The sequence below is a fragment of the Phasianus colchicus genome, chromosome 13 (genome assembly GCF_987193195.1).
Source record: "Phasianus colchicus chromosome 13, bPhaCol1.hap1.1, whole genome shotgun sequence".
Lineage (NCBI taxonomy): Eukaryota > Metazoa > Chordata > Aves > Galliformes > Phasianidae > Phasianus > Phasianus colchicus.
In genome coordinates, this window is record NC_143448.1 from 5,770,396 (window position 1) to 5,794,713 (window position 24,318).

Below are 24,318 nucleotides of genomic sequence, written 5' to 3' on the forward strand. Positions count from 1 at the left end.
GAAAGAATCCAGTACTTAGGGGTATAAAATGAAAGAGTATGAAGGTGAAAATCAAGATGTCTAATTGTGAAGATATGTAGCAGAGAATATTGTACTGTGAAATGTTGAGAGTTATATTAAGAAATCTGCTGATCTCAAAATGTACTGATAGCTTACATATTTCCTGCAAACTGTTATGGTGTGAGAATATATTGTTTTAACATGTGACAAGCCTAGGTATCATTTTAAATCTTTGAAAGATATTTTTTTCATTCAAATCTGTGTTTAACTTAAATTAAGAGTTATTGATTTTAATGCCAATTTTAGCTTGAAATTTGTGCTTTTTCTTTCATAATCCAGTTCAGGGATTCTGTGCCAAACATTTGCTCATTTTTTTTTCATTTATATCATATCAAAGATGTTTTTTCTCCCTATGTCTTTTATTTGGTTCTCTTAAAATACTTTTTCTGTCAGGAAAATGGCAAGACATATTTAATAATAGGTTCCAGGCAAGACACGTTTTTTTGGTAGTTCTCCTAGAACAAGTTATCCATCTTTCTATTCTTAGCCCAAAATTGGTACCCATGATGAAGAGGTTCTGTTTTGAACAAACTCCAGTGATTTCTTTTTCATTGGCCTAGCACCTAAGCTCCAGTATGATCCTTGAGATGTGGCCAGCTGAAAAGAATAGCATGTGACCCCATCCTCTAAATAGACAAAACCCCTGCCTGGGCACAGGAACAAAAGGAAGTGGTTCCTGAGGGGCAGAGACCTTTAAAACACAGCATATGTGAAGATGGATAGGGAGCAGAGTGATAATTCCTCCAGGTAATTTAATGCTAGGCTTGTCCAGGGTGAAATCTGTATATTGAGCCCTTATCTGAGGGTTTCAGGGAATTGGTGGATAACTACAGACCTTCAGTGTCAGGGAACCTCCAAAGCAATTAGTATGAAGCACAGCTGTCTCAATTATCACCTTAGATCATGTGTTATCACACAGGCATATGGGAGAGAAATAATTTTATTTCAGAGTTTCTATTAAATGTAAGTAGTATTTAATAAAGGACATTTGACTTAAGGATGAAATTCATCTGCAGGTGATGTTAAAGGGTATGCTCTCAGGTATTGCTTGCAACCTGGCAATTACAGATTCTTAGGAGCTAGTTCGTTGAAAATAATAGGAAAGGGGTCACTTCATTCATTTCATCATGAAAAATCTTTCCAAGAACTAGTGAAGATATTGGTCACATTTTGATATTTTGACATTTTGAAAAATTGCATTTTTGAGACTGCAAGGTGCAGTGAGGGACAGGGAGCTGTGGGGGATCCCTGCGCCCAGCATTTCCTGCCCTGCTGCCCCCAACATTGGAGCAGGACAGGTTTTTTGAGGGAGTTCAGTCATTGGTCCCCTCCATGGAGATGAGATGAAGCCAGGCAGGGACTCTTGCTCACAAACTGAAGAGGATCAGGATCAGGCCTAGGGAGGGTCATCAGGGTCAGATACAGTCCCAGGTGGTGCTTGTCAGGGTCAGGTAAACCAGAAAATCACCTCACAAATGTGCTCATGGTGATTTTTTTGGCCTCTCAAAAATGTACTCAAGTAGCTTAATAATATCCCATCAACCTATATGGTATGCATCTTTCTTTTACTATGCTTTCCTGCTAGCAGGTTTCTTGCTAGTATTCTGTGTTTGATAGTGTCTTTTTTATGCTACTTATATTTCACTGACTTATCTTTTTACTAAAATTTGATTTTACTGCCTCTCTCCTGCTCACACGTTAGAGGAGTAAAAGACGGTTCATTATAATTCTACAAGTCTATGAAGGTGAGAGACAGTATATAGCGAAGTATATAGAGTGCTCACAGTTTCAGATCTTATTGTCTCAGTGATCAATACTGAAAGAGGTTGTGTGGAGGCAGAAATCACTGTGCATTTAAACCAAACATACTTGGCTAGGCTTACTGATCTCCAGCAAGAGTCTAGAAAGAGATCTGCATTAGAATTATTGCTGAAATGTTCACAACAATACAAAGGAAAACCTGGCAATATCAGGGCTAAACAGTTGTCAGAGACATTTTTCAAACGGAGATAAAAGGCTCAGAAGGAATTCAGGTTTCACTGATATGCTTAGTTTAATATCAATATATTGTCAGTTTTTTTTTTTTTTTTTTTTTTTGTTAATAGTTCTTTGGGTGAAAGAATTTGAAAGCAAATTCACCTTTCCTTAGGCAGGATTTGTTGTTAAGTGCTTATATCAAGTATTTCATTCCATTGAGTGATGCTTTATCATATGCATGCATGCAGAAGACTTTGAAACAACCACTGTATTGTAGTTGTGAAAACAGTTAATGCCTGTGCAGAAAGGGGAGAAAATTTGTATTTCAGCGTTACATTACTCTGAGTAATTCATCTACTCGTTGTCAGATTGGTAGAGATAATGCTGTATTTGAACCACTGTTTTATTGTAGTATTTACAACAGCCCTTTGTTAGGAGACTTTTCCATGGTAGATCACAGCATCATCTTCAAGTAGAAATAAGATATGCAATAAGATCCTGTTATTTTCTTGCCATTCTTATATTCAGTATTCATAGAGCACAGGGCGGTGGTACTAAGAAATCAAATTAAGCATAGGAGAATTGTCCATTCTCCTCCCATTGAGACCTTAATAAGCTTTCTGCAAACAACTAGACCATGGTTGAAAGTAAAGACTAAGTTAGCAGCTTGGAGAAATATGAGTCTATGTAATATTCTTTCTTACAAGGAATGATTGATATTTTTTTTGCCTCTGGTATAACACTTATCTGTTCCTTAGTGCAGGCTCATGTTTTGTGTTTACCATGGATATCATATGGAAAAACACATCTAAGTTCTATTAATTCTTAGTATGGCTGATTACTGTGGGACTGATGAGTACAATTGTTCAAAGACTAAGAAATACACTGGTGTTTGTGAAATTTTGTTGAATGATTGTGTTAAGTAGTTTACCTTAAAACTTATGGGATGACAGCAGTGATTTTAATTCTATATTCAATTAACAAATTATTATGAAGCTGCAGATTATGTTTTCATTTATCACTGAGACTAAATTTTGGAATTATTTTTTAGGTAAATTGGTACATACTGTAATTTATTCATAACCATGAGACATAAACATGTCTAAATGATCCTGAATCCATAATCCAAAGTATATTACAGTAGATGATTGTCAGTTTTCAACTGCCAACTTGATTACATAGGACTTTGACAAGCAGATGTTACTAGGGAGAGATTAGCATGTAAGGTGTTTTTTATAAACCTTATTTGTGGATAAATATTCTTCCCTTACTATGTCTCAAAAATAGAAGCTTATTAAAGAATTTCAAGTTATTTTTCCCCTTACGTTCCCATTATCTGTTTTTTGCACAAAAGTGGGTTGTGTTTATGCAAGATTTGAAGCAAATCTCCACATGGTGGTAATATATTCTTTGATCAGATAAACTCTTTTTAGGCTTTATCACAACATTTCCATAGTGAAGTCAGGTTCTCTTGCAAATTAAAATAGTATGAAAAGGATTTGACAGTTATAGAAGTGAATGCTATCTACACTTAGTAACTAGGACAGACAAACCTTCTGCTGTCCAGATAATGTTACAGTATCACTTCATTACAAAATGTCACATCAGAAATACCATTTTAGTATTTTGCATGCTTATTATGCCCTTTGTAGGGCAGAAATCTTTGCATTTTTTCAACTTTCCTCATAATGAGAGATTTGGAATAAAGAACACATTGTATTTCTGCTGGAGTCTGATTCTATTATCAAGCACTTGCTATGTTCCAGATAATTTTAACAAATGTGCTACTGTGTAACAGTTAGAGCTATGGCTGAACAATTCCTTCAATCCGTTTGCTAGGTCCCACTGATAATAAGAGATCTATGTATGGAATGAAAGTTGTATTGCAATTTGCACCTGCTGTTAGGGTCTCTGCCAATTCACAGTTTCCTAAGATGAATGAGAAATGGAAGTCCATTTTTAGTGGCTTTGTTACAGAGTTTATGTTGGGACAAGTTTGCTGTATTAACAATATAAATTTTAATTTTACTTTTTGATTCCTATAGCATTCTCATTAAAGTTATTACTTCAATCTCAATACATTTAAGGCATTCTGAAATCTATATAGGTTAAATACATCCTGAAATCTCGGTTTCAAAACTGCAGTGCACATATTTCCTTAGTGGTTATATAATCTGTTTAGGCACTTCTATATTGAAGCTGAGAACATGTTCCTGAAATTGAGCCTGTGCATGTACTGTTGAATTCCTCTGTGTCCAAAGATTTCTGAAAATTGTGGTAGTTGAATGCAGACTTTAACAGAGAGGGCCAGAAACTGAATGAGATAGTAAATGTGAACTTTGAAATGAAAAAAAAAAAAAAAGGGTAATGGGGAAAAGAAGATCCTCTGCAGGTTGAGAAAGCAGAGGGACATTTACTTGGATATTTGCTTGCGTGGGCATGATTATACTCACTTGTGTCTATAAATGCTAAAAACCTACATAGGTGTAGCTATAGGAGCAGGAGATGGTGTGTAGGGGACAACCTTCCATGTGGAACTGCAGAGCCATGCTGTGACTTGGAGGAGATGAAGCTGACACTGATCATAGTGAGAAGAATTATAAGGGGACTCTTATGTTTTAGTAATTGTCAAATGTTGTCCCTCCTTTCAAATTCCATTGCATGAAACTTGGACCTGTCCTTTTTTGGCTCACTGACATGTTCCACTCTCTGGCCCTAGTTGTAAAGTGAAAATGCAGAGTTGCTCTTGCTTATAAACAGGTATAATCCTAAGTAAATAGATAATCCTCATTCTGTCTGCTAGCATGGTCAGATCTGAGCAGTGTAACACAACCTGTGCCATCCCCTTGCCTTGAACTCCTAGGCAGTCATACTACAGTCTGGGGTTCAGAGTCTGACTGCAAGGTCTGCCCATGCTGTCTTATTTGTGCTTGTCTCCAGCAGTTAGTTGACATTTCAGAGAGTCTTGTTTAGTTTCACTGATGGTGACTTTTTCTGAGAGACACACACCTGCTGTCAGAATGGGTAAGCTAGAAGAATGCCAAAAGCTGGTTGATTCATCTTTACTTAGTCTTCCCAGTGTTCCCTAAATTGTGAGTGTATGACCTAATTGGGCTATTCTCTTAACTTTCAGTATTTCAAAAAGCAAGGTAAGAATGTAGAAAGAATTGAAATGGCCCTATACGACTGGAGTATGTCAGAGACCTCTGAGTTACTTCACCTGGAGTCTGTACTTTTCCAAATTTGTGTTCTTTCCTTCAAAAGTCAAAGTGGAAAGAAGAGTTTTCAGTAGTCTTCCAGAATGGGAAAGGCTTCTTTTTACAAGTTCTAATTTGTAAATGCAGAAGAGCTGTCTTTGCTGTGGTGTTAGTATAAGCAAATTTAGACCTCACGTTGAATTTGGGGTTCTCAATGTTCACAATACTTGGAGAGGTGCCCAGTACCCAAACCTTCCATTTGCCAGCAGTAGTGGAAAGAATAGTTCTACTTTAAAATATTATCAAACCTAGAATCCTTCTTTTTTCTTTTTTTCTTTTTGAGTCTTTTCACTTACAGTCATCTAACAAAAGGTACATTCTCAAAGCTATTGGAAAGAATAATGTCAAACCAAAGTAATTATTGTTCAAGCATTTTCATATTCCATACTGTATCATCTTTTTCATATTCATACAAAGTTTGTTTTCAGTGGACAAGGTACAGTGAGTTTAACACTATTTTTTATTAAATTCCTTTTCTAATAACTGGAAAGGATTCCATTCTCCTGCTCTCTGCAGTACGTGCTTTAGCATACTGCTCAACTTTCTCTAGTTTGCAAAAGAAATGCAGGGTGAATAGTTTCTGCTCAAATGAACAGGAAATAAAAGGTCCTTTTTAAATTCGATACATGACGTGATGTCATGAATGAGGAGACTCTGAAGAAACAAGTGGCAGCTTGGGTCATCTTACAACTGCCGAGTCAATCAGTAAGTTGTCTGTGAGACTTTATCACAGTGCATACAATAGGAAACCCTAAATGTAATGTCCTGTGGTAATTGGTAAAGGATCTGTTACAAATGTGGGGTTTTTTTTGTAGATAGATACTGTATTTCAGATTCCAGAACGTGATGGTAAATGATTTCCTGTCTACAACTGCAGTCATTCCTAAATCTGTTCTGAGGAATCTCGCATGGATAAATGATCACTATACACTGATTATAGTGCTCAGTACAGTGGGTACAAACACTAATGTGAAGTGTAATTACCTTAGAAACGTCGCATCAGTGAAGATCACTGTGATTTCAAAGCAGTGCAGAAAATGTTTTTTCACAGTAGAAAATGATTCCTGAAATGGATATTATCCTTAAATCCCTTACTATGTACAAATCCTTGTAACAAACAAGAAAGCATTTATAACAACAAGACATAGACTTGAGAGTTCATGAATTAGAAGATATCACCTGCAGAGACACTGTATATTTGCGTAGTTAATGAATTTCATTTCCTTTTACCAACGTATTGTGTTATTTCAAGTATCTATTCAAGAAGCCAGCTGGGAAAGAAGTTAACTTAAAGGTTCTTTCTTATTTCAGAGGAAATTGTACCTTTTTCTTTGAGTGATCTGTACCTAAGTATTTGGTTTCTGTGGGAGACAGACATGAAGTTGTAACAGAATGAGGTGCAAAAGTCAGTTAATTTAAACATCTAAATGATTTGTAAATTGCTAATTGTTAAAATTTAAGAAATATGTCAGTTTCTTTCAGATCCTAGTGCTGATGCAAGAAATAACTGGTTTAGAAGTGTTTCTTTTCAAATACTATTGCAAGCATATGCAAAATATGTTTTCTCCTACTGCCTGAAATATCAGAATATCTAGTCTTGAGGAAAATTTCCCAGCTGTATTGAAGTCCCTTTTTCAAAGTCACCATTCTTGGAATTTTTCACTTTTTTAGTAACCACCACTTACGAAACATGAAGGTGTATGAACACAGAGATAGCATCTATATTTCCAAAATGTTTAGGCAGCTAGTGGGCAAATTTTACATATGAAGGAATTAAGACAAAGGAACAGCATGCAATTTACAGTAAGTATCAGAGCCAAAGACTGAAGAAGCCTATACTTCTTTTAATCCTCATACACACCTGTATAGCATAATTTCAAGTTTGTTTTGAAAAAGATTTTAGTGGCAATAATTTAAAGGAAAATAATATGTACTGGACATCATGAGGATTATTGTGTTTTTGTGGAGAAGGTTTTTCTGTTTAGCTAGCATTTCTTTTTTGAAGCAAAATTGTGTTATCTAGTCCAGAGGAAATAACATTATACTGAAACAGTAATTGCACAGTCCTGGGTGAAATCACGGCTCAGTTAGTCAATGGAAAACTTTTGCAAATGTCAGAGATCTAAACTCCACTCACTGGTTGGTTGTCATTGGAAAATCCACACTGAAGCACATGACAGTTCTCACACATGCTGGTTAGCTTCTCTAGCAGCAGTAGAGGAGTTTCAAAATGAGAGTGAATGGGCTTCATCTGTATCCCAAGGATTGATTTCCAAGTATGTTGGGTCAGAATTGTAAACAGATTCATAATTTATAGGCTAACATTAGTAGAAAGCATTTTCAGTTAACTGTTCAAGAATTTGTCTTATAAAAGACGTAAGAAGTTTATAAAGCTCACATGGCCTAAGAAACTGTTTAGTCACCAATTATGCTTATTCATTCTTTTCAGATGCGTATATTTTCTTCTAAATAATATTTGGATTTCTTTTTGAATATTAAATTCTGTTGAAATTAATCTAAGTAGAAGATCTAGCAAGAAATATTTAAAGAGAATTTGTTTCATCACTGACTTAAGTACATGACATATTTAGAAATAGCAGTGACCTGACCTAAGCTCTTATGAATGTACTATTTAATACAGTTTTGTGTACTGCAGTACATCTTTCCTTCCATCTAAAATACGCGTTTTCATAGGTAGATAGGAAAAATTAAACTGGCCAGAGCACTTCAAATCAACTGCAGGGAATTTCTTATTCCATGTGTGTTTGAGAAACAGTATTAGCTGTTATGGAGTAAAATAATCTTCTAATTAATGCATGTTTTGTTACAAGTTAAAAAACAAAATAAAGGTTTGTGCTTGGTGGTGTAATTCCAGATTATCTGAAAAGTGACATTTTTTCAGCTTAACTTGGAGTTAAAATTTACTCGGTGAAGAAGTATCATCATGCTGTTCAAGTTGCTAGAGCCTCACTGACATCAAAAGGAAAATTTAGGCAAGATACAAATCCAGCTTGTCAACTCTAGAAGTCTGAAATAAATCATCGCCAGACTGAATCATTTCAAAAATGAGAAGAAAGGACTGCTCAAAGTAATGTCAACCATCTGGAAGAACAACTGTGTAGAAAGAAAAAATGTCTCTGTCCAAATTATCAAATTTTCCAAAGCTTGTAACAAAAACATGAACCAGTTATTTTGGCAGTAGTTCAGACAACAAAGCTGTGAAATGAACTGATAACGAGTCAAGGCCACACATACCATGGCAATGAAATGCAGTAAGATGCTGCTTCTGATCATAAATTGAAGAAGAGTTCTAGGCAGATGATCAAGACAATGGGAAGAAAAGAGACAGACAAAGAAATCCAGTAGTATAAGCAAACTAAATTTTTCAGAGTAGTCCCTCTTGACTTTTATTTGCTTGTGTGGTAATTTCAGCTGAGAAACTATTCTTGAATGTTGAAGTTGGCAGGGGGGAGGGTGAGAAGCAGCTTGACTCTTGACTACTTCTTCACTTCTTTCAGCTTATGTACACTTAAATCATCACATGTGATCTCATGCTCTAGGAGATTGTTCATAATCGGATTAAGAGCATATTAGGAATCAGATTTTTGCCCATTCATCCATTTGCTGGGCTGTGTATTCTGCTGTTTGGAAGGGCTGTAACTTAAGGTAGGGTGGATTAAAAGCACTAGTAAGTAGCCTATAAATTAGCAAGTTAGAATAATGGTTAAGTGGCTGTCTAACCCTTATCCTTGGAGTAGTCATTGAATGGAATTTTGCCAAACATAATTTTAATCATATTGAGCATTTTAATGCAGGTGCAAGCAAATAAAGACATGCTTAAAATATAGATGGGTTACTGTCTTTAGCACTTTCCTGAAATACAGCTTGATTTGTCATGCTTGCTCTTTTCCTATACTGCTAAGTATGGGCAGAAATGAAGGCACTCTTGCTTTTGCATTTTCTTGTGCATGCAGAGTCCACAGGACTTCATGTTCCTGCAAGATGCAAACATCTGCATGTTGCTTATGTCCTCTTTCTGTTTCTGTGCTTCTTCCTGTTACTGAAGGAAACAATTTTCAAGCATGCCTTAATTTTGATGTCAGCATGTGTTTGTGAGATTGCTGTTGAAAGTTATGTGCTCCATTTTGAAACAAACATGGCTACCGAGTGGGTGTTAGCAGTTTGCATTGCTTTGGTAGAGCTTGTTTTACCACAGCCTACACAAAATAATTTCCACCTGTAGTGCTCTGAAAAGCTGCTCATGCAGACAGTGACATATACTACGTATAACAACTTTGCTGAAACACACATAAGCCATTCAGTGTTACTTCTGCTGTACTCATAGTATGACTTAGCCTCTGTTAATTGAAAAGCTTTAATTTGGCTTAGCTGTGTGGTGTCTTTCACAGAATATTAACAATGTTTCTTCAAGAGATATTTCTGAAACTGGAAGAAACTCAACACTGATAGAAAAAATGCAATGCGTAAGTCATGACAGTTACTCATAAATGATGTGATCTATATCTAAAGTAAAACTGTATAATTTTTTAGTCTGAAATAATTCTAGAAGTGACATTTGCCCTTTAGATATACGGATAAAAATAAAGAGTAAATTAATCATAGCGAATGAGTCATTTTAAAGATTACAAGCTTCCATGCTATTGTTATTATGAAAGTTTTGTTCCCTGAAGATGCTCTACACCTGATAAGATTTTAGAAATTTAATTGAAAAACTTTACTAAAGAATTAAAATTTTCATGTGCCCTTTTGCTGAAATACAAATGAACTGAGAGATTCTTTGTAAAAGCAACTAAGGTGAATAGCATGTTAGTGTTCCTTTGAATACCATATCAACTTCTTGCTATTGTTAATAAAATTATGGTTGGTTTGCTGTGTGAAATGATTTTAAAATAAATAGCTTTTGTGCAGATATTACAAAGATTTCAGTATCGCTATTTCACAGTATTGAGATAATGGGGAAGAAGATATACTTAAAGGTCATTGCTTATGCTGTAGTTGTATCTCTCACAATGCCTGAATGATGTTTTTAAAAGAGTAACTGAATACTTATAACTCACAGGGTTGATATACTTTCTGATGCTGACAAACATATATTTATCTAGATAATGGAAATGATTCTTTTTGTGTGTGTGTTTGTTCATATAAATACAACATACAGTGCATTCAGCTGTGACTCATGAATAAATCTTGAAGGTGCAGAAGGAATCAGAGCATTCAAATCTGATTTTCAACCAAAGGGAAAAAAAAAGTTTGAATTAGATTTCCTTAGGCCATTGGCTGATGGGATTTCATTTAACCCTTCTATGGTTAAAAAAAAACCAAAAAAACAACAACAAAAAATCACTTGCCAAAATATAAGTCTAAAAAATTATGGTAGAGGTTTTCAAAGGCACCCAAGAGAGAGAATTAGTATTTAACTTCCAGTTAAATAAGATAGAAAAGCCTATTGAATTGTTAACAGAGCTATGCACTGATCTTCTCTCTGAAAGATGCAGTATGGCTGTGTTCTATATTCTTCACCAAGCTTTTGTTCGTGTATCTGTTCCTTTTTCATACCAAGATGTTGAGAGATTTGTACCAGTATTATAATTCAAGACTGAAATTGTCACAATTCACCTATATAATTTCATTGTATTTTACCTGCCTTGTCCAAACATCATTCCTATTTTTTTTCCTGGATAAGTTCATTTATTGGAGAAGAATTCAGGTTATTTTTCATGTGTGAATTTTATAGCAAATTATTATGCTTTTTGTAGTGTTCTTCTATGTCTCAAAGACATACTGTGCAAAAAAAGATTCTAGCTTGATTACAACTGCATCTCTGGTAGGTCTGCAAGAGTTTGTCTTCTTCTGTAGTATGGCATTTAAAAGATGCACTACAATCTGTGTAAAATTTCCTTCTCTTCTGAGACCAACAACGGCTCATCTTTTTTTTCCAGAAATCGTATGTCAGCTTTCTCTCTTAGAGGACAGATCATAATCTTCCAAAATTAGCATTTCATAACAAAATCATAACTTTCAATGTGAAGTCATAATTTTTTGTTCATTTTCCTATACTCTTATTATTCTTCTCTTTTATCACATTACAATATCTCAAGCATCCTTTTCTTTGTAATACTTGGTGTACTTTTACTGCATTTTCCATTGGTGCATTTATTTTCACCCTTCCCAGAATACAGAAGCTGAATTTTTTGTGCTATTATGTGACAAAAGTAGGTTTGTGCAATTTCAAACTAGTGAATATATAGATTTACAGATTTAGAACAAACTGTATCTTTTTATATTTTAAGTCAACATAGATGATGATATGAAATTAGCAATCTACTTTATCCATCTGTTCTTTTTGACAAGTCAAAATGGTTCAAAAAAAACAAGTATGTCATTATATATACTAAGCAACATAATTGCAAAATATATACTTATTTCTATGGAATGTTAACTGTTAGCAATTTCATTTCATTAAGAAACTAGCCCTTAGTTATTTCATGAAAGAATGTGCTGGAACAAGAGGTTCTATATAACATCTTTAATGCGCATCCTCAAATGAAAAGGGATTTCTTGAACTTTCAGATGAACACAGCTTGATCAAATCTTGCTCCTTCTTAGAGGCTGTGGATTAATAGTACTAAGAGGACTAAGCAAATGATGGATTTGAGATTTGGATTATAGTTTGCATACTTATGTGGATTCGTTCCAAGAGAACCTGAAATTAAGCATTAGATTCAACCTACAAGACATTCTGCTTGAATGTGAACTGAAGTAAGGCACCTGCAGGGCGTAAGTGTGAATTTCTTTAGGACTGGACTTAAACACGTGATTAATGGGGACAAATAAGTTAAAAATAAAAAGAACAAAAAGAATATTTACCGGGTTAAATTTTGCTAACTTTCATCTATTTCCTGGTGGGGAAATCATAAGAAACCAGAAAATGTAATCATCTAAATTTGCAAACTGAAAACAGTTAGGAATTTTCTTTCAGCATTTCTTCGAACGTTTTGTATGCTTAGCTACTAAACATGAGAAGGAAGACATCAAGGGATTATGTGTGAGCAATATATGTGAAAATTATAGAAGTATACATCTAAATGTGCTATTTATATGCCCAGATATGGCTCAGAAGTCTGCCTACTCGTTTACAATGAATACATGTTCAAGCAATAAAGATTAAAAACTAATTATATGCACATTGTCGGTACTAATATTTGTACTTAATTTGATTTACCGTACACCAAATAATAAACCTGACTAAAATTATTAGAAGTTATATGAACAGCCATTAATATGCTCTTTTTACAGTGCCTTATTCATTTTTAAAATCATATTAAATGAGTTTTAATGTTTGTAAAGCAGATGAAAGGCATGTGAAGCTAAGATAAAAACCAGTGAATATGATTATTTAGCAGTAATATAGATTGCCTTTGCAGTGTTCTGTTTGAGTCCATTGTGATATTATGTATTTCAAGAGATGAAAAGAAATCTAGCTACAATTAATTACAATGAATTGAAAGCACCAATTAGGAACTCTACAGTCCCTGGTAATGGGAAACAGTGATGGAAAAGGAGTAGAAAAAGTTTTGAGTATTAGTTATCCTTTGGTTGCTGCCTCATCATGGCTGCAGAGAGATGTGTGCTGTAACATGTCATACATGGATTCAGCTCTGCAGTTGAACTGATATTGCGTGTTGCTGTGGGAGCCTCCTTGGAGCAAGTCTACACACAGCCCCACGTAACATACATTTCCCTCAGGATAGATTTGCTGTGGTGAGACTGTGCTGTCGTGGCTGGTCTTTTACTAACTGTAGGAGCAAGGTATCCAGGTTAGGCACGTTCATTTCTTGTGAAGCACGCTACATTGCCCATCTTCTTCAGAGTAAGGCACTTTCTCTGTTAAAATCAATGGATGTCTACCAAGTTTAAAGGTAATAGTCTAGGAACAGGACCTACCAAACTAATATCAAATTATTGTGTCTGAAAAGCTGAATAAGGATTATCCTGATCTTATGTAGAGTGCAGAACAGATCTTTCTACCTGAGATGCAGTGTGGAAGGAATTGTCTCTGTGAGCTAGCAACGTTTTCCTCTATCAAAAGAGTGACATCTCAAAATACAGCCACTCTCTTGGAATTTAAACTGCATAGAGAAAGCACCTTAGAGATCCTGACAGAAGCCAAGCTCCCAGTGCAGTGGTAAATTTGCTAGAGGACAGAAGGCTCAACAAAGAGAATGAGAAAACAAATTTATCATTTCATATCCATTAGTGGCTATCTATGGTCCTGTATGCACATTAATAATAAAAAAAAATATGTTTACAAAATAAGGCATCTATGCATTTCTGAGAAATATTCTTTCTGTTATCAGCATGCAAACTTTGATAGACCATCATGTAATTTCCTGAGTGTGCTGTTCCTTAGCTGAAGCACATATAATGCATCTGGCACTAACAGGAAATAAATATATGCCATTTTGGCATTAAGATTCGTGTCCTGACATGGTATCAGATCTCTTTTAATTTTTTAACCAATACCTTCAGTAAACCAGAATGCCTAAGCATGTGGGTGATCTGATAACATTAGAAGCACATGGAACAAGAATGCTTTTCCTTTCAGTGTCTTGCCACCATCTGCTACATTCTTCAGTGAGTGGTATTATTTTTACAAACTATTAATAGGATCTACGTGGCAGCTTGAGCTGTTTCTAAATAATTAACTCCTAAAGTCATATTCTTCGCCATGTATTGATTTATTTATTTATTACTTCCTCGAACTGAAACTGTTCTTTATTTTTTTTCTGATCTTTCTTTATCTACATTCTGGTTATTCAAAGCTGCTGTATGGAATTTGGTTAAAACAACCAAAATACCTCACTGCAGTGTGATATAAAAATAATACATATTTTAAGGGATGATGCTTTTTCCTGTTTTCTACTCAGATTATGTGATTATCATATACTCATATTTTTATGGACTTGCTTAGGAAATCCTAACAGTATTTCTCCAAAATTCCGACTTTGAATTTATATATAAAGATTTTGGGGTATCTTGCAAAAGACATTGTTTTTCAGTACTTTGACCAAGCGTTCCACAGGTTTTTTTAATATTTATTATTTCATATATCTCATATGTCTTTGTGAAGTACCTCTTTTTTATTGAAGGCACTGAAGAACATCTTTTTACTCCTCATGTTTTGTGCCCCTATTCCAAATTATTTAGTCGTGTGTGGGTTTTATTTCAGAGCAGTTCTCCATGAGACAGATTAAAAGCAATGGTTTTTGTTTACTTTTTAGAACTGTGTATATGTGTCAATAGCAACAAGAAACAAACAAACAAAAACCCTCTCTAATTCTATCCATTAATTTGCTTTCCTAAGTTTCCAACTCTTCAAAGATGAATTTTGAGCTAGACAATAATCTCAACTCATAAGCACTTAATAAATATTTTTGTTTTTCTGCAGTGAAATGTGAGTAGATTGAAAGGTGTGAAGTACTTTGTGAAGTCCTTAATATGTATCTTTCTTTATTTTAAAGACAGTTGTGTGCACACAATCTTAGTTCTTCAGTGTGTCTTTGAAGTGTCTCTAATTTTTGATAAGGTTTAATAATTCTTACATAGTTTTTACTACCCTTGTCTAATAAATACACACGTTATTACTATCATTAAATATGTATATATTAGAAATTCAGAACAACATCAAAACAAATATAAAAATTAACCGATGAAGACCACGTTCTCCTCTCACGGGAATAGTATTTTTTAAGCAGCTTTATATATTATAGTTAGAGTTCCCACTGATGTCAAGAGCATTACATTCCATAGTAATAATCTTAGTCCTCCATTACTCATACAAAAAGAAATCGGTATCCAAGCTGTTGAAACAATTATCCCACTACAGAATGTTTCCTATGTTCTCAGAGGATTTTTCAAGAGATGGTTGTTAGGAAAGCAAACAAAGACAGTTTCACATGCTTGTGGAAAGCCATAGAACTGGCAGGGATATTAACAGCTCAGCATGATTCATTCGTCCTTCTTGAGTGCTCCAAATCCATCACTCCATATGACAGAATTCACATTTTTATTGGATTTTCACTTCTTAGAGAAAAGCTGCATTTTCTTTTTTAATAGATCTCCAGAATAATACCTTAATTTTTTTTTGTTATTGCCTATCTCTTAGCAGTTCTGCAGAGGTAATGTAAATCTTAGTTTACTTTTGTAACAGTCTGTATACACACAAGAATGCAGGTTGCTGAGCAAATGGATAGAGGTCTAATTAACCAGACAGTTAATTACTAGGACAACACCAGTCTTTTGCTTTGAGCAATAACATTTACATAACACAGTAGTTCTAAATTTTAGTCTGAAAGGAATAGTGGAGGCTCCATCTATTTGCGTGGTGGAGCTAGAGGAGCTCATCCCGAACTCATTTGCATCAAGGTAGATAGGGGTTATGTAAACAGTTGACTAAAATCTGATTCAGTATGAACTGTTATGGTTGTTATTGGGACATATTTACCAGGTAGACAGACTGTTACTGGCAAAGCTGTCAAATGCAGTCAATGTAAATAAATATGCAATTTTGCTAGTGTAATTAAATTTTCTATTTCAATTTCCAAACATCTGCTAGTCTCTTAAACACTGTAAATTTAACACAGTAAAAAAAAACTATTACTTAGACCTTTTCTAGTCCAGTAGAACTCAAATGTGAAGATTAATACCTTTACCACTTTCATATGCTTCAACAGATTATTGACACTGTATATGGCTTCTCTTTTGCTACTATTGGTAGTAATAGATTATTATAACTGTCCAACTACCTAGGTGGCAGAGCTATGATTTCTCCAATTGTCTGCCCCTTGCTCTAAGTTGATAATGATAGGGTGAAACAGCTGATGGAGGAGTCTGAAGTGGCTTTCTCTGTCCAGTCAGGTAAGAACCATGGAATGGCTTGGATTGGAAGAGACCTTAAAGATCATCTAGCTCCAACTGCAGAGAGGATGAGGACAGTAGTGAGAACGTAAAGATGAGGAAGATCTTGTATTTAGTAACTTAACTATAATTTGGTGTGATACCTGTGCTCCTAAGTAGTGTATTAACTTACATTTTAAATTCAAAGAAATAATTACCTCTTTTCTCTCACACATTCTGTTTCTGTCTGTGTTCTAGTGTTCCCTACAGATTCACTTGTAATTTGTGGTCTTTGCTCCCTCATTTTTTGTTTTTGGCTTTCTCAGTGCCAACTAGTTCTCAGCCTGGACATGACATTTTGGTTCCAATCTGAGATTCATTCTGCAGGCTCCAAAAAATATATATATTTTTAAGGTATTCTGGTTGGCATGCTTCTCTAGTACGAGTTGCATTATAATTCCATGAGAATATGATTTCTATTCATATATTGTTTCTCAAAGAGTGAGGTAGTCTTTATACAAATTCTTGTGGGCATACCAGTCAGCTGAAGCTGCTCATGCTAAACATGCTGTTGTCCCTGTTTTACAAGACACTCCTGACTTTAAGCAGGTTTGATTCCATATATTTCTAACCTCATTTACATCTCAATAGGATCACACCCTGTGTGTTTGCACATTTCTTTTGTTGAGGCTTGTCATGTGAATACTACCTTTTATCCCACCTCTAGCTTTTACATAGGAATGGTTGTTGTCATCTTGTGATCTACTGAGCATTAATATTCTGCAAAGCACTGTGGGGGTTGTGCTTCACTGAGCACATTTTCATCTGAAAGAAGTTTTTTAATATAAACATTTGCTTAATATTCTGTACATTTAAAGCATTTTATCTGCATCAGTACTTTACTGCAAGTAATTTAAATTCAGTGGAAACTGATTATGCATAAGGAACCAACCTTTTTCGTAGTAGTTTTAATAATATACATATAGATTATAAAACTTACATGCTTGATTGGAAGAACACTTTATGTGGACAAATCCACATCTAAGCATGTCATCTGTTTCTACATGGACACTGGATTTTATATTTAAGAGATTCTTCTGTCATTATCATGTTGAGCATCTTTTAAAAGTTTAATTATGATGCATCTTTTGCAAAATAATTCTTTCTATTATAAAAGTAAGTGATTAAAATAAATAGTTTCACAAAGGAACTGTTTTGGCTCTTTTCAGATTTGTTTGGTTATGATGCCTATCTGACCTCTCAGAATATAGCAGTCCTTGCTGATTTTGAGCTAATACTGTGTGCAGAGGAGGTTGTAGATGACTTGTGCTTTTTGGGTTGCATTTGTCTTGTGTACTTCATAGACAGCAACACTGATCTGTATATTTTTCCTCTATCCTAGTAGATCAGATGCTGCCCTTAGGACAGAATGACCTAAACTTTGAAAACATCCCTTAGTTTCTGTTGGTTATAGTTGAGTCTTATATAGTTAAAGTAGATACTTAAATGTCTAGAGGGCTAAAACTAAGTGAGTTGAATCCTGTCCCTTGAACAATGTTCTGTATTAATTCAGCCACAAATTCATACTTGTCCTGTCTTGTGTGGCTCTGGGCTGCAGTCCTTAAGCTAAGCTGTGATCCAGGATTCTTAAACAAATAACCAGATTTTCAGACAAGCAGAGACCTCCTAAGCCTTTTAATTTCAAGTCAGATTTTTGGTTCTCAGGACTTTTGAATATATTATAAAAGTAATAGATGTTTTGATACCTAAATTTGAATATTTGAAGTTTGAAACTTGAGGTTGTCTTTGTTTCCACATGTGTGAAGTAGAGTTAATAAATACTTAAATACTTTAGACAGAGGTGTATTATTAATGTTCATTTATAATTAATGTTCATACAGAGTTTTTGAAGATTGAAAGCGACATACAACTGTTAAGTATCACAATCATGGTAGCTTTTCTAATGAAAAAGGATTACTTGAGCATTAGGTCTCATTTGCATTTAGTTTGGTTTAATGCATTAGATTGGTTTAATGTGATAAATTAGTCATTGATTTCATAGCATTTTGAGCCCATTTTTAACTTTTTAAATAGACAGATGTCCTATTCATAGCAGATAAAAACTTTTAAAATACGAGTATAATTCTGAGATACATATCCTGGTACTGAAATCTTTGTGACAAAATATGGTTCCAGGCGATAAATCACAGAGTCATTGCAAAACCTAATTTTACAATTCACATTAGCTCTCACTATATCTTTTGCTCTAGATCTGATGCTTCATCTCCAAGCAGTTTCTAAAAATGTTCAGCCTGATAGTTCTTTCTTAGAACACTGAATATTCTTCTTTCAGCTAGTGGTACAGGGAAGCGATCGTCTCAATGATGACAACAATGTAAAAGAGACTGCACCCCAAGCATTTCACTTTTTTTTTCTATTACACTATGTTAATAAAATAGTTGCACATTGAAGTTGATTTTTTTTAATTTTCAAATTTTACTAGTATTCTGTATAGAACATTATTCGTCAGCAATGTATTACATCTAGTGCATTCTTGATGTTGGTAAAATATACTAATTTTATTCTATCTACATAATTATTTTATAATTGTAGTAGAAGCACATTCTGCTTCTCAGTAGTTCAGGAGGTCTAAGTCAGTAGAAAATTAGGAAATTCTTAAAATTTTTCTGTGAGAATGCAGGAACCTTTGAAAATACCTTATTATTCCTTAGATTTTTAGACTATGCTTTGCTATGGTTTTGAGCAACCCAAGGAGTATTGATTCGGTATCTCAAAAAGTGAAACTTTATAATAAGTTAATATACTCTAGGTTTTGGAAATTTTGTATTAAGTAAGTAACAAAGTCATATCATACATTACCTCAACGAAGTTGAACAGAACTTTTTCAATGAAACATGAAGAAACAACTATCACTTTATTCTGTCATTGCCTTTTGGTCAGTAACTGCCTTATTATTCAGCTTAGCATTCCCTTGGTTTGATTTTTATTTCAATTTAATAGACTTCAAATCAAATCAATGTATTCAGCTTTAAAGAACAGTGTTATTCATTGAAGAGGATATTATAAATCTTTATATCTTAACTCCAAGAAATTGTTTGTCCTAATTTTTCTTTCTTTTTATCCCCTCCTTCCCCCCATCCCTTTGTAAAGGAAATAAAATAGTTGGCAGTTATGTGAATTGAATAATATGTTTTGATTTGTTAATACTGTGTTGCTTTAAAATACACTCCTAGTTTGCTTTTGGCATTCTTTTTTCTTTGGCATATTGTTATCCTGTCACATGTAATTACCTTATTGTCTTATCTAGGTAGAAACTGTTCCACTTTGTGCATCATAGAAAAGATATGTTTTCTGTCCAAACGAACACTGAAGGTGCAAATCTGCACAAAGTTACCAAAGAAATTGTGTTCAGGATGCAAGTGGGTAGTTTCTCTTGCAGCACTGATAATTATCGATGAGGTGATTAAACCAGGAAAATTGTTTTAGTTTTGCATTTAGTTTTTAGGCTCTGTGTGTAGGAGTGTTCAGCTGAAAAGAACTGGACTTTCTACAGATGTATCTGCCTGTATTTTTCTAATGCTGAGTTCAATACAATTCCTTTTCCTCTGAACAAGTCAGAGGAAGAAATGAAAACTCTTGTGAGTCTAATCCAGAATCATACAAAGATCTGGGGATTTTTCTCACCTTCTGAGACTCTGTTTCTTTATGCTCTTAGCATATCAAAAGAGATCTTGGCTAGCTGTCTAAGCAAGTTCTGACAAAGAGCACCAACAAAACTTAAAACTATAGTTAATCACCTTCTATTACTCTCTATTAACATTTCTACTACGTCTCTTAGCTGGTTTTGTTCTAAATGACATTACTGGTTAAGAAAAATTATTAGTCTTTATTGCACTGGAGACAAATTGTGTATTTTATCACCATGCAAGCAGATGTAAATAAGAGAAAAGTCTAGACTTCAGCAGCAGAAAATGAGAATATACATAAAATAATTTTCTGATCCAAAAACAACAACATCAAGCCAGGATTAATGCAGTCATGAATGTGAATCCATAGGTTCAGACTTGGTTGGAGAGTTTTAACACAAATCTTTCTTTAATTAGGACTGCACATCTTTCCTGCTATCTGGTGAAAACAATCTTAGCTTCTGGATTTGCTGCTGGGCTGTTTGCAAAGTCAGTGTTTATGGTTCTGCTCCCTTATCCGTATTTCGTTAATCATAAATTGCAGTGTGTACTATGTTTGACACATCTACATATATCACCGTATTGATTACAAAATCTAATGTAGTTCACCGTTGTGCAGGAGAATGGAATTTATTGAGATTATTGGTCTTTTAGCACTACTTGTTTTGCTAATTAATTTGCATAGTTTTCTTCAATATTTCCACGACAAGTGCAAAACTAATTGCTGCATTTCACCAAGAGTAAATGTAGGGTCTGTTTCTTTAAAGTGCCATGGCTAATTTCAAGGGAGGAATTCTGTTCAATATAGTCTTATTGTCTTCTTAAAATGATGGCTTACGTAATTTTGAATGTCTATATTTATATATATACATGAGGTCTAACTTAATGCAGATGAGCTATAATTTGATGACCTAAATGAGTACTTGGGAAGCATTGTTGACTAATTGCTTTGAACTGAGCACTGTGGCTTGGTGGACTGATCTTGCTGTTATAAATATATCATTTCCTGCAGAGAAAATATTTAGCTCTTCCTGCTCATCCTGAGAGAAGTTTTTTTTTTTATTATTCTCAAAGTAAGAAACTAAGCTCCATTCTCAAAGCTTGCATCTGCTTTATAGGAAACCAGGAAAGCATTACACATAGACACAAACTAATGATCAAAAGGGTTATTCTAAGGATGTTTCTAAACTGGTGATGAGAAATGAAACCCAGACATTAGGTAACATGCAGATGCATACCTATATTTGATGCATACAATTTCCACATATGGGGAGAGAATCCAAGGATGTACTGTGCTGAAAAGCTCACTGTTTATGTGTATACACACATGAACATTTATCTTGACCTCTAAAAACAGTTGTTTGCACAAACCTAATGGATGTTCACAGATGCTTGTGACCTGATTTCTAAGAGCTAAACCCATGAGCATGATGCACTTATGGACTATCATGACTTCAGAGAAAACTGTATTATCACTCAAATAGTCAAAACTGCTTTATTTTTTTTCTCTTCGCCACAGGGAAGTGAAAGTGATTGAATTCAGTTTCAGCTTTGTTTACAGTATAAGCCTCTCATAAGCAACTGGATGATTTGGGTTTGTTTTCATCGTGTTTTAGCATTCATTAATTTAGATCCTGTATAAACAAAATCTTGTTAATGGCTTTGGGTTTGTCTGGAGAATTAGTTTAAATTTCCTTCAAGCCCCTACGTATACCAAAACTGAGAATTCTGATACCTACAGTAATATTGTAAAAGAAAATAAAATGGAAAGTAGAATCCTATGCAGAACTATGAAGAAGTTCCAGTGCAGCAAGAGAATATTGCAATCTATACTCAGAAACATACTGTTTTTGAAAATGATATAGAACATGAACAAGAAACGGGCTACTTTTCCTAAGTCAGATGGAAAACACTGTGGGCTTTTTTTATTTTTTAGGTTTTTTTTTTTTTTTTTTTTTTTAAAAACTTTAAGTATTGTGTTTGCTTAAGAATTTGAAAACACAAAATATTAAAAAATAAAAATATCTTTACTGCCCTCGTACCACAAATAATGTGAAGGATGAAAATCTTTCACCTTAAGAAGCAACCCTATGTTTTTTGTCAATCTTCTGATGATCAGTTTGTGTACATTGTTTTAGTACTTTAGGGGGGATTTTTAAAAATCTTTTTGGTATCAAAAGAGATAGAGATTGGAAGAAAGACGCTGGCCTTCAAGAAGGTTCCACAGAGGAACCATTTGGTGAACCCTGAAATGAGATGCAAGATCAAATAAAATTTTGGAGCCGATTGTCTATTTGTCAGAAACATCATCCTTGAGTTAGAGGGGGATTGCTGTTTGAGTCAGCGTGCTCACACCATTAACTGGAAAGGCTTTTTTCACTGCCACTCTTTGCTAAGACAAAACAAAGGAGTCAGGATCTACAAAACTTATTCCATGACTGTTAGGGAGTTGGGCTTAGCAACCAGGCTCTTTTTGGAACGGTTAGGATATTGTTCCACTTCTCAAATCACGTCTTGTGGACAAAGGTACCCACTGGCCTGCTTAAATGACATTGCCTTAAAAATAAGAATAGAAAAATAATATTAGTGATGTCTGTGAGTGTGAAAATGATTTAAAATTTAATTGAAAAAAATACATTTGACCAAATGCTGCCATTTTTTTTCCTTTTTATTTTCATTCTGTTTTCCAGTGGAATTCATACATTCATACATCTGAGCAGAAAGTAGCTATCTGAATTTGAGTTTAAAATAATTTGGACCACAGCAAGCTAGTGACTCAGAGGCAGATTGAAAACAGAAAAAATAGTTTTTTCTGTAGTTAGCTTGGTAAAAGGATAGTACTTAAAATCAATTGGAGAAAAACCTAAATGCAATTTTACTGGAGGAACTCGGAGAACTGGCTGCATGGGTTTAATGTATTCCAAAAACAGTAGCTCACTGAGAGTTTGTGGGAATTAAACTTGCCATCAACTTCTTGCTAGAAATGGATCAATATCCTATTCTTAAACCACGAGGTTTGTTTATGAAGCTGCTAGGGGGAGGGGGCTTCTCCACGTTGACTGTTCCAGCACTGCCAACAGGATCCCTGGAGCAGCAGCAGAAAAAGTTCTCCAACAGGGAAATCAAATGAGGGCTATTTAGATACGAGATTTCCTTATGGGTTGACCAGTGCACCTGCTGCATTTCAGAGAAAAACAGATCAGGTACTGCAGGAGGTAAACGCTGTTGTCTGCTACTTGGATGATATTCAAACAATTGGAGGAATTCTGAGGAACTTTTACAAAATGTGGAGGAAGTTCTAAAGATACGGTTAAAGTTATTGAAAAAATTGTCACTTTTCAGAACGTGTCTTCTTGCAGCACTGCATAACCCAGCAAAAGAGATGATGAACACCATTAAGCATGAGATAATATTGCTGAGAGGCTGAGCTTGAGTTTCAAATAACCAAAATAGGTGCACCAATAGTTAATGTGTATTCCTAGTGGCTATAACAAAGGATCCCTGTGCTGAATACATAACAGATGTGATTTAGAGCATATCTGTCCCTTATCTTGTGCCAGGTTGTTCGTTGCAAGTAACAGATGTGACAATTCATGACTAATTTTCATTTGCAAAGTATAAATCAATCCAGTGTTGCTTGGCATCAGGTGACCTAAGAATAGCTGTATGCTACCAGCCCCATGGCCATTGCAGCCTGGCCTGGATTCTCTGATGTTATGGGAACCATTAAGAGAGTATAAAGACTGGTGAAGCCCAGCTCCTCTTTCCCAGAGCCCTTCCTCAGCTTCTAGTGACTTGGGACTGGGGACTTCCTGAGTCCTCAGGAAGAGAGGTGACACCTCTCCCTCTCCCCTCTTTCTTTCTCTTTCACTCACTCACTGTTTGTATCAGATGTGAATGGATTTTTCTTACTTAAATATTCCAACAGCTTATTGAGCCTAAGTAGACTTCTATTCCCTATGGCATAACATTGTAAAGGCTTCCATAGCTGAACTGTGGACAGTGTGAAGAAATACCTTCTTTTGCTGTTTTTGAGTATAAACTATGCTTATTTTTTTTCCTAAGTCTGTCTGGTTGTTGGATAGAAATTGAGAGAAGAACAGTAGTTTTCTGGTCATCTTTCCTTGCCAAACAATTATATAGACTTTATCGAACCTATACAAACACTTTCAGTTATTCACATTGCCTTTCTCTGTAGTACTTCTAAATATGCCTTTTTTTTTCTTTTTTTCCTTCTTTTTTTTCTTTTTTTTTAATTCTCCCACTTAAAATGTGTAAAATCTCTAATTACACAACAGTCTCATAATGCTATTTTCTGTGTGGTTTTCCTATCCATTTCCTAATTATAAATAATGTGTTTTCTTTTTAACTGCTCTCGACTGTTAAGATGAATTTTCTGC

At 34.7% G+C, this 24,318-nt stretch overlaps 1 long non-coding RNA gene across 1 annotated transcript in view; it reads left to right on the top strand.

Moving 5' to 3' along the window:
* LOC149916127 (uncharacterized) overlaps positions 1-9,142 on the top strand; it is a 68,912-nt gene extending 59,770 nt beyond the window's left edge. Inside the window, exon 4 of the long non-coding RNA XR_016470743.1 lies at positions 8,197-9,142. This is a non-coding gene — a long non-coding RNA (uncharacterized LOC149916127). The remainder of the gene's footprint in view (positions 1-8,196) is intronic.
* Positions 9,143-24,318: the final 15,176 nt, after the last annotated feature.